Source organism: Herpailurus yagouaroundi, unplaced genomic scaffold (genome assembly GCF_014898765.1).
Source record: "Herpailurus yagouaroundi ecotype Mexico unplaced genomic scaffold, PumYag 190, whole genome shotgun sequence".
In the NCBI taxonomy this organism is placed as follows: Eukaryota; Metazoa; Chordata; class Mammalia; order Carnivora; family Felidae; genus Herpailurus; species Herpailurus yagouaroundi.
In genome coordinates, this window is record NW_024412421.1 from 7,869,114 (window position 1) to 7,885,273 (window position 16,160).

At 48.8% G+C, this 16,160-nt stretch overlaps 1 non-coding gene across 1 annotated transcript; it reads right to left on the reverse strand.

The window, feature by feature from the left end:
• Window positions 1-6,313: 6,313 nt before the first annotated feature.
• On the reverse strand, window positions 6,314-6,417 carry LOC121010087 (small nucleolar RNA U13). The gene has a single exon (XR_005781007.1). It is a non-coding gene; the product is annotated as a small nucleolar RNA U13 (small nucleolar RNA).
• Between the last annotated feature and the right edge of the window lie 9,743 nt (window positions 6,418-16,160).

The window sequence follows — 16,160 nt, forward strand, 5'->3', positions numbered from 1 at the left end:
AGGCTCAGGAAGGTGTGATTTTTTATTTTTATTTTTTTTTTGAGGCCCAGAAACGCGAGGCTGTTAAGTCAACCGGCCTGTAACTACACACTTGGATTAATTGGAGAGAATTAGGGAAAAGACTATGGGGAAACGCCATCATCGTTCCTGGGGAAATTCGGAGATGGGGCCTCATATGTCTTTGCCATGTTCATCCCGAGAGCGCCGGTGATAAATTCAGTGCAGGTGTCTGATTAATTTATATGTGCGTTTGGCAGCGTCTGCGCCGCCCGGCCCCTGAACCTGACCCCTCGATTTTTACCAGGGTCCTTCTCAGGCCTTTCCGGAGCTGCCCCGAGCTTACCCCTGCTTCCACCCCGCTCTGAAGGGCCCGGATGAGAGCCCGAGGGAGGTTCCATCTCTGTCTCTGTGCCCGTGGACCCCTTCTGGGCCTCCTGTCTCCCTTCTCGTTTCCTGCCTGCTGCCCCAGTGGGGGTGGTGGGTGACAGGTGGGACTGGCCACATCTTTTTGCATGACAAAGCCAGCTGGCCGTTTATTCCAGAGTCCCCGGTGGACAATGCGTGGAGAGGGCTGTGGAAGTCGCTTTTTGTTGCGTAGCCCTCCCACGATCCAGCTGAACATTTCAATAACCCACTCTCTGCACCACCACCCCCCGCCCCCCACTATGAGAACTTGGAAAGCTACGTGTGAGCCCTCCCCGCAAAGCCACGGACTTGCAGAAATCAGCATTTAGGCATATGTTTATTTACTTTTTTTTTTTTTTTCCACCGTGTAGGGAGTCCTCTGGTTAAAAAGGCGAGCACAGCCCTTCCTCTCCAACCCCGTCCGTTCTTTGCTTACAAAGCAGTAGTGTAGAAGGGCCCCTCTGTGAGGTCCCCGCTCTGCCTTATTTCTCAGGTCCCCAGTTTTGAAGCCAGTGGTCATCAGTGTCGTCAAGGACAGAGCCCAAATCCCTGTGAAGGATCAGAGACTCCCCTTCGCCCACCTGGCCTGGAGATTGAGCACTATGCTGTTCACCTGCAATTTGCTGTAGTGTCTAGTATTTTAAGAAAAGAAAAAAAGAAAGGAAGAGAAGAAGAGACACACACCAAGCCTTCCCTAGCCTCTCCGCGCTTTCGGGAGGATCCGATTATAAACACGTGCCCGGGACGGCGCGCCCCCCGGGGGCTTGAATCAGGTCAGTGGGGCTTCTTCATCTCTAAAGCACAGAACCCATAAATCAAGATGAAAATCCTTCAGCCCCAAAGCCTTACCAATTGATACAATTTGAAAATGGGCAGCGGAGAGGCTGGGGAGAAGGCTGACACGATGACTTTTATAATAGCACAACGTTTAAGGTTCTAGAAATAAAAGGAAGAGGAGGAAATCAGGCACGTTGGTCTCTGCCTGCAGGCTCTCTCAGCTCGCTGGAAGCTCCCGCAATTATTTCTGCTCCGGCTTTCCCCTCCTTTTTTTTTTTTTTTTTTTTTTTTTTTTTTTTTTCCAGCAGTCTGTTTGAAATGAAGCAGAACCGGGCATGGCAAGCTTATCAGTGTCATTAGCTGACAGGGCGCCCCGCACACCTGCTTTTACTTGCTGCCACTCCAGGCTCTAATGCCACAGAGAATGTTGCTTGGGTCCTTATAATGTGTAAAGATTCATTTATTTCACCTTTTGAACCTGCCTGACCCCCTGGGCTTGTGCTGGGGAGGGGGAGGAGGGCTGGAGAAGGTTTTTTTCCTGGCACTTAGAAGAAGCTGACAATTAGGGGTCTGGCCCTGGGGCTGTACTTATGATAGAAGCTTAAGAGAGAGGTGGAAACTTAGCCGGGGAGGCGCTGGGAGCCGGGCAGGGCTTGGGCCACCGGACCAGGGACTGGGGGATGGTGTGGAACAGCATTCCCCTGGCAGCTGCGTCCCTGGGTCTGCCTTGGTGCTCCCCCCCCCCCCCCCCCCAGTTTAGGGCTGCTATGACACATAGGCACCCTTTCCTTCGGAGACCCCGCCCCGCCTCACAGCACACCTATCAGAATGCCCCCGCCGCTCGCTTTCCCAATGATTGTCGAAAAGGGTTTTTCGACATCATTTTGCCTTTGAAATGATTTGGCTACGAGTACCTCATTTCGTTTGCGATGGTTGAGGTTTCTTGGCAATCGTGCGCACCTAAGAATTCCTGCGAAGGGAGAAATATCTACCCTTCAAACTGTTTTTCAGCATAATGGAATTTTTATGAATACTAAACTTGGCCATTCATGAAGTTGCTATAATATTAACTTTTGCAGACATTTTAATTAAACCCCTATGATTTTAATGTTATGGTTTTCTTTGCATATTTTGGAATATAAAAACATGTCCAACATGTTAATAGCTCCTGAAAAGGAAAGACCGGTAGCCCCAAACCTGATACCCTAGGTGTCTAATTACACTTCCCCAACCCCCCGCCCCCCCGGGTACCCTGTTTTCTTCTTTTTTTTTTTCTTGCTTTCCTTTGGTATGGGTTTGATTTATACATTTGTCCCTTTGGAAGTATTAGCATAAGGTCTTAATTTTCTAGGAATAAAAAAGTAGTTCTTGTGGGTTGACATTCTTTTAGGACTTTGATTCTGGTTCCTCCTATTTTGCATCTCCTGACTAGTATGAGACAGAGTCGGGTATATACAACCTCTGCCTGGAAACCTGGGGCTTCCTTCACTTCTGGATTTCTCCTTCTTTTCAAGAGGTTGGCTGTGTACGTCTGGTATTTCTGCCATATTAGTATTAAGATGAGCTCTTTCTTAGGAAACCCCAGGCCCAGGGAAGATCATCCCCCCCCTTGCTCTCTTGAACCCAAGTTGAGTTTTCTAACCGAGGACATCACTGCTCTAGGTCCTGGGCTCTCTTGAAACTTGAAAGAGTCTGTGCTGGAAAAACATCTGCCTTCACATATAAAATAGACTCCTTTGGGAATGCAAGCTGGTGCAGCCACTCTGGAAAACAGTATGGAGGGGCCTCAAAAAACTAAAAATAGAAATACTCTCTGACCCAGCAATTGCACTGCTAGGCATTTATCCGCGGGATACAGGTGGGCTGTTTTGAAGGGACACATGCACCCCCATGTTTATAGCAGCACTATCGACAATAGCCAAAGTATGGAAAGAGCCCAAATGTCCATCGACGGATGAATGGATAAAGAAGATGTGGTATCTATATACAATGGAGTATTACTCGGCAATCAAAAAGAATGAAATCTTGCCATTTGCAACTACGTGGATGGAACTGGAGGATATTATGCCGAGTGAAATTAGTCAGTCAGAGAAAGACAAAAATCATACGACTTCACTCATATGAGGACTTGAAGAGACAAAACAGATGAACATAAAGGAAGGGAAACAAAAATAATATAAAAACAGGGAGGGGGACAAAACAGAAGAGACCCCCTAAATATGGAGAACAAACTGAGGGTTACTGGAGGGGTTGTGGGAGGGGGGATGGGCTCAATGGGGAAGGGGCACTAAGGAATCTACTCCTGAAATCATTGTTGCACTATATGCTAATTTGGATGTAAATTTTTTAAAATAAAAAATAAAATAAAAATAAAATAAAATAAAATAAAATAAAATAAAAAGACTTCTTTGTTATTCCCTGGGTTAATGATTTCAGGGGTTTAGCATCTTTTGGGAGTGCATGACTTTCCAGTGGTTCTGTTTTCTACTCTTGGTGGCAAAGTAGTCCTGGATTTGTGACAAAATTTATTTTATTTTTAAAAGCTGCAAATTCCAAGCGAAGCCATCCGTCAGTTGACTTCTGTCTGAATCCGTTTCCTGGTGGGAATTTGATTCTTGCAGACACCGCATAGTTCAAAGTTCATATGCTTGAATTCTAAAGATTCTTTGGGATGAAAACATCTTAGCCCCCAGTACTGGGAAGTGAGTATAGCATCATATAATCTGGGCATGTATATGACTGCATGGTGAATTAATACTTGTCAGACCTTGTTACTGTGAAATAGCTGTGGCAAGGTAATGACCATCATTCATTTTATTTTATTACTTTTTTTATTTGATTTCATTTAGGCTTTGGCAAAGGTGAGGGGACAGACTCGTATGTCCTGTTTATGTCTGATATCCAAAGCCCCTGGGGCGGGGGGAAGTGATGCTAGCGGAAATTATGTAAATTAAAGAGGAAATTTGCGAAGACACCTTGACAAACTCAGAAATGAAAATATCTTGCTTTAAACTGTTTGGTCATCCCGATTCTTGGCTCTCGCACTCACAATTAGTGGAGGAGGTCTGGAGAGGGCCTGGGGGAGGTATGACTCTCATCGTGAGTGGCTTTCTTATTTGCAGATGAAATGGTGGCTGAGAGTTAGCATTCAAAAAAAGGAAAAAAAAAAAGCTAAATCTGTCTTAGCTAATTTAGAAGAGGAAGCCAAATGAATGCTGAAACTTCTGGTTTTCTCAGCCTACAAATCCTCCCTAGGCCTATTAAAGTACTTTTAATTATGAAGGGAGCCCATCGTGGTGGGGGCATCCCCTGGGAAAGAGAGCATTCTAAGTGAAGGGAAACTCTAGCAGGCAGTTGATGCTGGACGGAAGGCAGCATGGTGTACTGGGAAACAATATAAATTCAAATCCCACTTCTGACACTTCTTAGGTATGGGACTAACTTTAATACAGGCTGTTTTCTCTGATTACAAATCCAAAAAGTTTTAAAAAGTACTCACCACAATTAGTGTAGTCACCACACAACATTACTACGGTGTTACTGACTAGATTCCCTACGTTGTACTTTTCATGTTAGTGACTTATTTATTTTATAACTGGAAGTTTGTACCTCTTAATCCCCTTTATCTGTTTCACCCATCCCACCACCTCCCCTCAGGAAACCACCAGTTTGTTCTCTGTATTGAAGAGTCTAGTTGGGGTTTTTCTGTTTGTTTGTCCATTTGTTTTGTTTTTTAGAGTCCACATATAAGGAAAATCATGTGGTATTTGTCTTTCTCTGTCTGACTTCTTTCACTTAGCGTAATGCCCTCTAGATCCATCCATGCTGTTACAAATGGCATTCTTTTTGATGGCTGAGTAATATTCCATCACACACACACACACACACACACACACCCCATATCTTCTTTATCCATCCATCTACCAATGGACACTTGGGTTGCTTCTATATCTTGGTTATTATAAATAATGCTGCAGTAACATAGGGATGCATGTATCTTTTTGAATTAGTGTTTTTCTTTGGGCAAATACCCAGCAGTGGAATTACTGAATGATAAGGTATTTCTATGTTTGATTTTTTGTGGAATCTCCACACTGTTTTCCACAATGGCTGCACCAATTTACATCCCCACCAACGGTGTACGAGGGTTCCCTTTTCGTCACATTTATGCCAACGCTTGTTATTTCTTATCTTCAAGATACTAGCTATGCGCACAGTTTTTTATTCTTAATAGAAGCAAAAAGAAGAAACCAAAAACACATCCTCAACCTGATGCATTCAGAAAAAAACCTACTCTTCATTCTTTCATGGCTATCTTTCCAAATCATGTTTCAAGTATAGACGTACATACTTAGAGTACAAAAATAAGATTGCACATGGCATTTTATAAACCCTCTTTTCTCTTCATGTTCAGTTCCAGACAGACATCGTTGTTAACCTTCTGTAATGACTGCACCACGTCCCATCGTACAGATATATTTTATTTACCCAAACCTCTATTGTTGAACATGTAGGCTGTTCCCAACTATTTATAATTATAAAATGGCTCTGAGAAGTCCTTGCAGCTAACTGTCCACCCGGGTTCAAGATTACAGTATTTCCTTAAGGAAAAAATTTCTCAGAAGTCAGATTTTTGGATAAATGGGCATGCATATTTTTCCTTGAACAAACTTGAAGGTTGTTGGATGGGTACAGTTATGTATTTTCTAAAATTTGGGACTCTGGGCCATTATTTCTTCAAATCTCTATTCCTTTCTCACCCCCTTCTCCTTCTGGGACTGCCTTGAATGTATAGATTAGCCTGCTTAATGGCCTCTCATAGGTCCCTTTGTCTCTTATTACTTTCCTTCGTTTGTTTTGCTCCTCAGACTTAATAATTTCAAAGGACTCCTCTTCCAGTTTGCTGATTGTTTGTTCGAATCTGCTCTTACCCACTCTAGTGAATTTTTCAGTTCAGTTCTTCTATTTTCCAGCCTCAGAATTTCCTTTTGGTTCTTTTAAAATAATGTCAATCTCTTTGTTGGTATGTTAATTTGGTTCATATATTGTTTTGCTGGTTTCTTTTCGTTCTCTGTGTTTTCTTTTAGCTGTTAGAGCATATTTAAGATTGGTGCGTTTGTTTGTTTTTTCATGTCAGATGGGTAATGCACCAAGGTCGTAACAAAGTTTGAGGGAGACCCACATCACACGACAGCATAAACACCCAATCATCATGCTTATGAGCTACAAAGGGATGTTTAAGATAGTTATTCATTTTTATTTTTATTTTTTAATTTTTTTTAATGTTTACTTATTTTTGAGAGAAAGAGAGAAAGAGACAGAGCACGAGTGGAGGAGCGGCAGAGAGAGAGGGAGACACCAAATCCGAAGCAGGTTCCAGGCTCTGAGCTGTCCACACGGAGCCCCACGTGGAGCTCGAACTCACAAACCGTGAGATCGTGACCCCCGCTGAAGTCAGCCGCTTAACCACCTGAGGCCCCCAGGTGCCCCTTGAGATAGTTATTATTTTTTTTAATATTTTTTTTAACGTTTATTGATTTTTGAGACAGAGAGAGAGCATGAACAGGGGTGGGTCAGAGAGAGAGAGAGGGAGACACAGAATATGAAACAGGCTCCAGGCTCTGAGCGGTCAGCACAGAGCCTGATGCGGGGCTCGAACCCACTAACTGTGAGATCATAACCCGAGCCGAAGTCAAACGCTGAACCGACTGAGCCACCCAGGCACCCCGAGATCGTTATTTTAAGGTTTTGCCTGTTAAGTCCAATGCCTGTGTATTCTCAGGGAAAATCTTCTGTTCCTTTGCGTGGGCCATGTTTTCCTGTTTCTTTGTGTGCTTTGGGATCTGTCGTTTAAAATGGGGCATTAAAAAAATCAACCACGTCTCCCAGTCTTTGCAGACTGGAGGTTAAGACCTTCACCAATTAGCAGGGCATCTTCTGAACCTTGGGATGAGCTTCATGAAGGTTTAGGTTCTTCCTGGGCCTTTTCTAGACATAGGTTTCCCCTGGGCCTGTGTACTGCTCCATTATTCCTGGCTGCTTTTAAGTGTCTTCATTTTCCTGAGTTTAACCCCTGTTTCTTCTCGGGCTTTAGCTGCTCTATTACGTTCCCCAATCAGTAATCAGTTGCCTCAGGAGTCCGCAGGTCTATAGTCCCCTTGAATTTTCATGAGCCATGACGACTGCCTCCTGCCTGAGATCCAGGCTGTGGTGCTTTTGGCCACGTGAGCTCCAGGTCAGATGCCACAGGAAGGGAGTGGGTAATTCGGCCACCGCTTCCCCCAAACTGTGCCATGTTGCGCCAGGGAGGGGCAAAGGAAGGACCAGTAAAAAGACCAACTGTCCCACCAACCGATCGCGACTTTTCCTTGGTTGGGCGTTTGCTTGGTTGCTGTAGATCTGTGGCTGATTTCCAGAGTTCCTATAATGTCATTTTAGCATGAAAGTGTTTATGCTAAAGGGAAGGTGTCACAATTTTTTAATCTTATTTAATTTTATTTTTATTTTAGAGAGAGAGAGAGAGAGTGCACGAGTAGGGGGAGAGGGCAGAGGGAGAGAGCGAGAATGTTAAGCAGGCTCCATGCTCCCCGCTGAGCCGGTGGCAGGGCTCCATGCCACAATCCTGGGGTCGTGACCTGAGCCCAAGTCAACAGTCGGACACTTAACCCACGGAGCCACCCTGCAATTCCAAAGAAAATCTTGGGAAGCCCCTCCTCCCTCCTTCAGTCTGCAGCACCAAAGTGAGTCATTCCCGAAATTCTACGGAAAGCTGCTGCAAACCTCCCGTCACCCTAAGCACTTGGCTGCAGCGGCCTCCAGAGAAAGAGGACTTCTTATCCTCCTTGCAAATCCCACATCCGGGCTTCTCGCCTTTCTAACCACCACCACCCCCCCCCCACGAGGAAGGGGATTCTGGGAAATGTAGTCTCCGGCTTCTCTGGGCTGCACAGGAACCCTGGGAAGGAGATTGCGATGGTGGGTGCTGAGTCGGCAGCTGACAGCAAAGGCACAGCCGGAACCACTCTATACAGTCGCTGGCACTCATTCCTTGATGGAAACAGACGTGTAGAAGTAAAGGCACTGTTTGTAATCATACGTGGCCTGTTGGATCCCTCTCTCCAAACATCCCTGCCTTGATGGCCATCTGCACACCTTTGAATGCTATGTAATTATTTCCTTAATCCTTTCCACCCAAGGGATTACTCTTTTATTTAAATAAATAGTGTCAGAGGAAATGACATGAATTCCACAATGGGAAAAGCAGGATGATTTGCAGTATATAAAAAATACCCATTGAAGAAGCCAGGGGTGTCTGGCTGGCTCCGTGGGTGGGGCGCGGGACTCTTGACCTCCGGGTGGTGAGTTCGAGCCCCCTGTTGGGGGTAGAGATTACTTAAAAAAAAAAAAAGAAAGAAGTGGAAACAAAACCCTGTCGCCGTGTCTAGCTCCACACGGCTCCCCTCACCCAATCACCACCCTCTTTGACCATGACCCGCCGCCAAATTCCCCTCTCAACTGAAGCCGGTCCTCTTTTGTCTAACTTATGTCCTTGGGATCCCTCCTCAGCTGAAAATGCTGCTGCCACTATTGACAATGACTAGAAACATCTGAGCCCCAGTCACTTTGGTCCATTTGGAGATGCTCCACTGGAGTCGCAAGAAGGAAAGTCGCTCCTGGCTAGAGCTGGAAGGCAATGCTTTCAGGTGAACCAGATGAAGAAAGTGGCTCCGTGCTGTCCTTAAAAGAAGAGGACACTGCCTTGCGTAGCACCTGCTCTAAACAGGTGTTGGGATCTTGGCAGGGAGAGATTCCATGAAGAAAATCCCAACCTGTCCGTGGGACTTTCCCCTCCAGATGAAACCATAGCTGTGACAGCGTTTCAGGGTGGCAAGTGTGGCCACATCTTCACAGTCGTCGGGGTCCGTGGGTGGGAAGGAAGGGCGTGGCATGGAATTTCCTCACCCTTCCACCTTCGCATACACTCAGGTGAGGTAATTCATCCAGCTGGCAGAGCTAGGAAGGGACAGAGCTGAGATGGGAACCTAGGCTTATCTAACCACCGCACGGGGTGGCCCCTTTGTTGGAGAGCTTCTGGAAACAGTGAGCGTTCCCCATAGGGTCAGCTCAACTGGAGGGAAGAATGCCAAAAGAGAGCACCTCGGCGGTTCTTTGACAAGCTTTAGGGCAACCAGGCAAAGCGGAGCGACTATGACCTGAACTCCCCAGCTTCTGAAAGTGGGCTTCACAAACTGGTCTCGGGAGAGACCCTTTGCTTCCTCGTGGAAAGTTGAGCCCCGAGCTTGAGGCAGCAACTTGTCTCGGAGAGTTCTGGCCGGGGAACCCTTGATTCCTAGGTACCTCCTGTCTCTGCATTTGAAGTGGTCACTTCTCCTCAAGGGGAGAGAGGAGACCAAGGCCACAAATGGAGACAAGTGTGTGATATGTGAGTTACCTGGAAAAGAGGAGAAGGGACAGATGACTGAGCAAGTGCTTTGACCCTTTGGAATCCATCTTTGGGTGCCAAATGGAGTCTTTGACTCTTGAGCCCATGACTGGCCTTCAGTGTCCTTCCCTCCCAGTGACAGTCGCTTGAGTCAGAGCTTTACATAATGAAAGTTACCAGCATTCATGGAGTAGCTACTATGTTCCGGGCACCCATAACTATTTCCTTGGCCAATAATGACAAGAGCCATAAGAGGATGAGACTTACACATTCCTTATCCATTAAGTTGGCTATTATTTTTTTTTAATTTTTTTTCAACGTTTTTTATTTATTTTTGGGGACAGAGAGAGACAGAGTGCAAACAGGGGAGGGGCAGAGAGAGAGGGAGACACAGAATCAGAAACAGGCTCCAGGCTCCGAGCCATCAGCCCAGAGCCCGACGCGGGGCTCGAACTCACGGACCGCGAGATCGTGACCTGGCTGAAGTCGGACGCTTAACCGACTGCGCCACCCAGGCGCCCCTAAGTTGGCTATTATTAAAAACCAAACGAGGGGCACTGGGGTGGCTCAATCGATTAAATGTCTGACTCTTGATTTCAGCTCAGGTCATGATCTCGCGGTTCATGATTTTGACCCCCGTGTCAGGCTCTGTGCTGACAGTGTGGAACCTGCTGGGGATTCTCTCTCTGCGTCTCTTTCTCTGCTCCTCTCTTGCTTGTACTCTGTCTCTCTCAGAATAAATAAATAAACTTAACAAAATAAAGACTAAGGTAAATTTATATGCACTAGCCTGGAAAACTAAAATGATTAGTATTCTCTTAAGTTAAAAAAAACCTCACAAGTTATAGACAAAAAGGTAGACTACAGTTCCATCTATGTTTTCAAAAAGTATATGTGAGTATATGTAGGGAAAAGTTCAGCATGAAATGTACAACACAACTAATAGGTGATGACTTCAGGGCAAGGTGATGGTAGAGGGAGGGAAGTTTAGAAGAGTGAAGGTTGTTATACACACACACACACACACACACACACACATTATGGATCATTTATTTTGTGTTAGTACATATTTTGTAGTTTTTAAAGTTTATTTATTTTTAGAGAGATAAAGACAACATGAGTGAGGGAGAGGCAGAGAGAGAGAGAGAGGGAGAGAGAGAATCCCAAGCAGTCTCCATGCTGCCAATGCAGAGCTCGATGTGGGTCTTGAACTCACAAAACCACAAGACCATGACGTGAGCCCAGATTAAGAGTCGGGCCCTTAACCAGCTGAACCACCCAGGTGCCCCTGTGTGAATATTAAAAAAAAAATTCTCTGAGAAACTAGAAGCTTTCCTACTCAGATTCAGCACAAGGCAAGGATGTCCCCCACTCATCCCTCCTTTTCAGCATTATAGTGGATATCATAGCTAATGCAATAAGACAAGAAAAGTAAATAAAAGGGAAGAAAGAAATAAAACTGTCTCTATTTGTAGATGACATGATTATCTATGTAGAAAATCTGAGGGGCACCTGGGTGGCTCAGAAGTGGTAGCACTTCAGATGTGCAGGGAAGTGAGGATGGTGAAGAGGTTCAGGGGGGCTTTATGGTAAGGAGCATTAGGATGCTGATAAGTAGAGTTGGAGAGGGGATTCCGGGAGGAGGATATGATGTTAACAGAGTGACAATACTGAGGATATTAATAGCACTTCCTCCACTCCAGGTACTGTTCTAAGTACCTGCCATGTGTTATTTCATTTTGTCCTCAAGACATCTCAGAGAGGCAGGTACTTTTAGTAACCTCATTTTATAGATGAGGAAAGAGAAGCCCAGAGAGGTTAAGAAACCTGTCACCCAGCCATTTTTAACAAACATGCAGCCTGCAGGGAGTGGATGCAACCATCCACATTTAGGGATCTTTAGGTCATAGAAGTTGGCAGGAACGTAGGGTGCTGAAAGGAAAGTGGTAGACACAAGATAGGAGAGGGTATCAGCGCCCTAAATACAGAACGATAGGATGGGCACTGTTTCCATAAATGAATGAATCAGTTTACAATCTCTTCTGTTCCAAAAGGAACTTGGGACAGGATAGCAAGTGGGAATCTTTGTAGGGCAGATGAGGAGGGGACTGGAGGCCAGTGGTGAGCTGGGGCAGGTTACGGGTGGTGCTCAGTGTGGCTGAATATGAATATTAATTACTGGGCTAGCCAACCTCCAAGATGGCCCCCAGTGCTCCCCGCCTCCTGACATTCATGCCCTTGAGTAGTCCCCTTGCATGCTGAATAGAAATGACTTGTGTAACCAATAGGATGATGTGCAAATGGTGGCGTGCTACCGCCAAGGTCAGGGCATACAAGACATTGTGGCTTTCACCTTACTGGAGTCACTTGCTCTGGAGACAGCGGCTGCCATCTTATGAGGATGCTCAAGCAGCTCGGTGATCTCCGATGAAGAGGAACCGGGGCCTCCTGTCCACAGCCGCATCCATGTACCGCCTGGGATTTGGAGTTTCCAACCCCAGTCAAGCCTTCTGATGACCACAGTCATGGCTGACTGTCCCCACTGTGACCTGATGAGGAAAAAGTACCACTCTGAATCCCTGCTCTCAAATCCCCGACCTAGAGAAACTGTGTGAGATGACAAATGTTTATTGTTTATTTAAGCCATGATGTTTTGGGCCTAAAACTTAGCCTGAGGTTAATTATATATATATATATATATATATATATATATATATATAATACATAGTGAATGTAATAGCCAAAATGACTCCTTCTGTCCTTCTGTGGCCCTGGTCTAGGCTTTGATGTTTCCTTCCAAAGGGAAGCACGTAATGGTAGCTGAATGTTTAGCCTAAGGAACGCTTCGATTCAGCAAGGCGTAAAGGAAGCTGGCAGAATAATTCTCACATGTGGATACTGTGTTCTTCTTAACTGGGGACACTTCCCACAGTTGCACCTACTTGGCTGCCAATTGCCCCACGTGGCTGTGGTTGTGCCTTCTGGGTGAGGGGAAAGACCAGGGGCCAGAAGGCGGCGTCAACAGAGAAAGCCTACCACACACAGCTGGAGAGAGCCGGGGCAAAGGAAGGAAGCACCTTCCCTTTCCAGAACTGCGGACATGTTGCTCTCAGTCTTGCTTAGCCTACCAACATGGCTGCCCTCCTCCCTGGCCTGTGAGCAACCTGGGGGTAAGGGCCGAGTCTCACTGTCTCTGTGGCCCCGCCCCATGCTTAGTTGTCATCTCTGGGCTGCATGAACTTGCACTCTGCCAGGCCCTGGCAATGGACAATAAGGTTGTTTGTTTCTAGCTGCTTGGCGGTTATAAGTAATGCCGCAAGGAATATGGAAAATGGCACATCTATAGGTTAAATTCCTAGTAGTGGGTATCTACATCGGATGCTCCGGCTCTGAATTTTCTAAATCCGGGACATCGCCCTATGGCAGGAGACCCAGGAGTTGTAAAGGGAGGGTGAGCAGGTAGTTCCGTTAGTTAGAGGGATGCCCTGAGGCAGGATGATGTAGGAGGAGCTTTCTGGGGTCCCTTTCCTATCCCGGACTCCCAAATTTGGGTCACACTGTAAGTAAACAAAGACTATTGGGAGGGGGGGATGTGGCCAGAAAGAGGGGTCCATGCTACCTTGGCAAGCTTGTCGGCCACACTCTATTGCCCTTGGGTCTGTGTGTGTGCTTGTGTGTGTATGCACTCGTGCACCCCTGTGTGTGCGTGTGTGCGCCTATGTCGTGTGCGCGTGCATGGGTGTTTGTGTGCATGCCTGTGTGCACATGTGGGTGCCTGTGTGCGTGTAGCTGCGTGTGTGTGTGTCCTTCACATGCTGTGTGCCAGTTTAGAGCCCTCCCCCTAGCCCAGTTCTGGGCTTTCCCTCTGCAGTGCCCCTGCCTGCCTTGTGGTGTCACCAGAGTGCACCCCGCCCTGGTGGGAAGGCCCACGGATGATGCTGACAGAGAAGGAGGCCTTGAGTCAGGCAGGCTGGCCTTCCAGGGGCCTGGCGGTGGGCTCCCGAAGGGATCCTTGGATCTTTCTCGAGGGCAGCTAGTGAAGGCCTGGGTGGGCCCGGCTTCCTCTATCACCTGGAAAGGGCTGTGGGACGAGCACCCTGCGTCCATGCTGCTGTGCCTTGGAGGGTGCGAGAAGAAATTCAGGCTCAAGGTCATGAGCTGTTACCTCTTCTCCGTTGGACTGAGCTTGGAGGAGTCACTTGTTGTCAGGAGCGAATAAGGGGAGACAAACTGGGCTGCGGGTCACAACGTTTCCGACACGGAGGCCAACTGCCTGAGCTTTTGGGGTATTGCATTTTCCCTTGCCCTCCCCCTCCCCCTCCCCCACCCATCTGTGTCACTCCAGCTTTCCAAATGTGCCTTCAGCCCCCAGCAGACGGCTCTCCGCCTTCCCGTCTGATTCTGGTTGCTGGTGGGCACATTGCTCTAGGAATGGGAACCAGACTTGGGCAACCACCGTGCCCAATGCCGTTTGCACAACCGGGAGCCTCTAATGCACACAGCATGGTCCCCAGGCGCCCCAGACGGGTGTGGTTAGCCCAGCCAGCCACAGGGGCATGTCGAGGAACGGCCGCCCCTCCCTAACCAGCAATTAAGCCCGGGCTGTGACAGCAACAAGGGAGCCGTGGGTGGGGTGGGTGGGGGCTTTCTTCCTGGGTGGTGCGTGGGCCTGGGGCTCTGGGGCAATCTGGGATAAGGCGCTGGGGGTGCCGCCATGGGAAGGGCTGGGGCCCGCGGAACTGTTTCCCGAAACAGTTTCTTCCCGAAACCATCCCAGGCAGGAGGTCCCGCCCCTCGCTCAGCCCTGTCGTGGTTGCCTGTGGGACCCACTCCCTCCTGTAGACCTGCAGGTGAGCCCAGCCGCTGACCACAGATCAGGGAGCTTGAGGCCTCTGTGGGGCAGGGGGAGGGCGAGGGAGCCGAAGGCCAGGCAGGGCCCATCTCTGTCCTCCGCACGGCCTCTGAGGCTTCGGTTTGGCTCCTGTGGGGGAAAGGGCATCGTGGGGGAGCTGTGAGGGTGTTTCCAGAACAGAGTGACGAGGAGGGGGAAGAAGAAGAAGAGGAGGAGGAGGAGGGAGGGCAAACGAAAAGGAGGAGGGGGGAGTTCGGGCAATGTGGGCTCAGTGGGGGGAAGCGTACCTCCACGCAAGGCGGTGGCCTAATGTGAGGGACGCCTCGGTGGCTCATTTGGTTGAATGTCCGCCTCTTGGTGTCCACTCAGGTCATGATCTCGAGGCTCCTCGGATCGAACCCGCATTGGGCTCTGGGCTGGCAGCACGGAGCCTGCTTGGGATTCTCTGTCTCCCTCTCTCTCTGTGCCTCCCCCGTGTGCATTTTCTCTCTCTCTCAAAATAAATAAATAAATAAATAAAATTTAAAACTATGTGAAAACTCTTTTTTTTTTTTTTTTTTTTTTTTTTGCAAGGTGCCCATAGTTGGGTCCCCAGAGCTGCTCCTCCTGTGGGCTGAGATCCGTCTTTGGCCCAGAGTGGCTCAGGCCGGAGCCCTGGTGGCGGCAGCCCGGGGGGGGGGGGTGCAGTGGCGGGGAGCCTGAATGAGAAGCCTGGCCTGCCCTCTGGAGGGACCCCCCCCCCCGCTGCCCCAGGGGAAGAGGGGGATGAAAGCCGGCGGGGCCCGTGGCAGGTGGGGGGTAGATATTGGCAGCGAGGACGTCCCAGGGGCTTGCCGTCCACGTTTGTGTCTGTGCGTCCGCCCCGTGTGCCCGGCCTCCCCACCCACCCAGGCCGTGCCCAGAGATGGGAGATGGCCCATCTGGCAGCCGGCCCCAGAGGCCCTTTTGTGCTCTTCGGCTGGAAAGGTCTCTCGTGCCGCTCAGAGAAGGGGATTTGTTCCTTTAATTGACAATGAACATCAGAAAGGTCATATTTACATGAGGAGCTGGGTGGGGGTCGTGTGCGCCAACAGGGAAAGAAACCCGCAAAAAGGAATGGCATCCAGCTCTTCTGCGAGAGGTGCCCAGAAGGTGGGGGGGCGGGGGGGGGGGGGGGAAGGCCAGGGAGGCTGAGGAAGGATAAGAGGCAGAAATGAAGAGTCTTGGGAAGGGGGAGAAGGAGAGAAGATGGGGAGGACGGAGAGAGGGCACAAGGAGGGGACGGGGGGCACAGAGACGCAGAAGAAGGAGACCCGACACCTGCCCGCACACGCCGGTCCCGGGCAGGAACGCCGGCCGCTGGCGATCGCAGGGGCCGAACCATCTTCCTCCCCTGGGCTCGTTCCTTAAATTCCACACGTGGCCAAAGTGAAGGGCGAGTCAGATCACAGCACTGCTGTGGTCACAGCTACTGGATGGCTCCCCCACGGACCTCAGGAGCCACTCCTTTTTGCGGCCCCCCCCACCCCCCCCCCCCAGCCCTGGCCCATGTGCCTTGCCTACCCTCTGCCCTTGCATTTCCCCGCCAAGCCCCGCCTCTTCCCCAAAGCCTCACCTGATTCCTAAAAGCTCCATGTCCGCACCCCTGGCCTGCCCCGAAGCCGGACTTCCCAGGCCGCGGCATAACCGCGTGCTGCCGAGTCG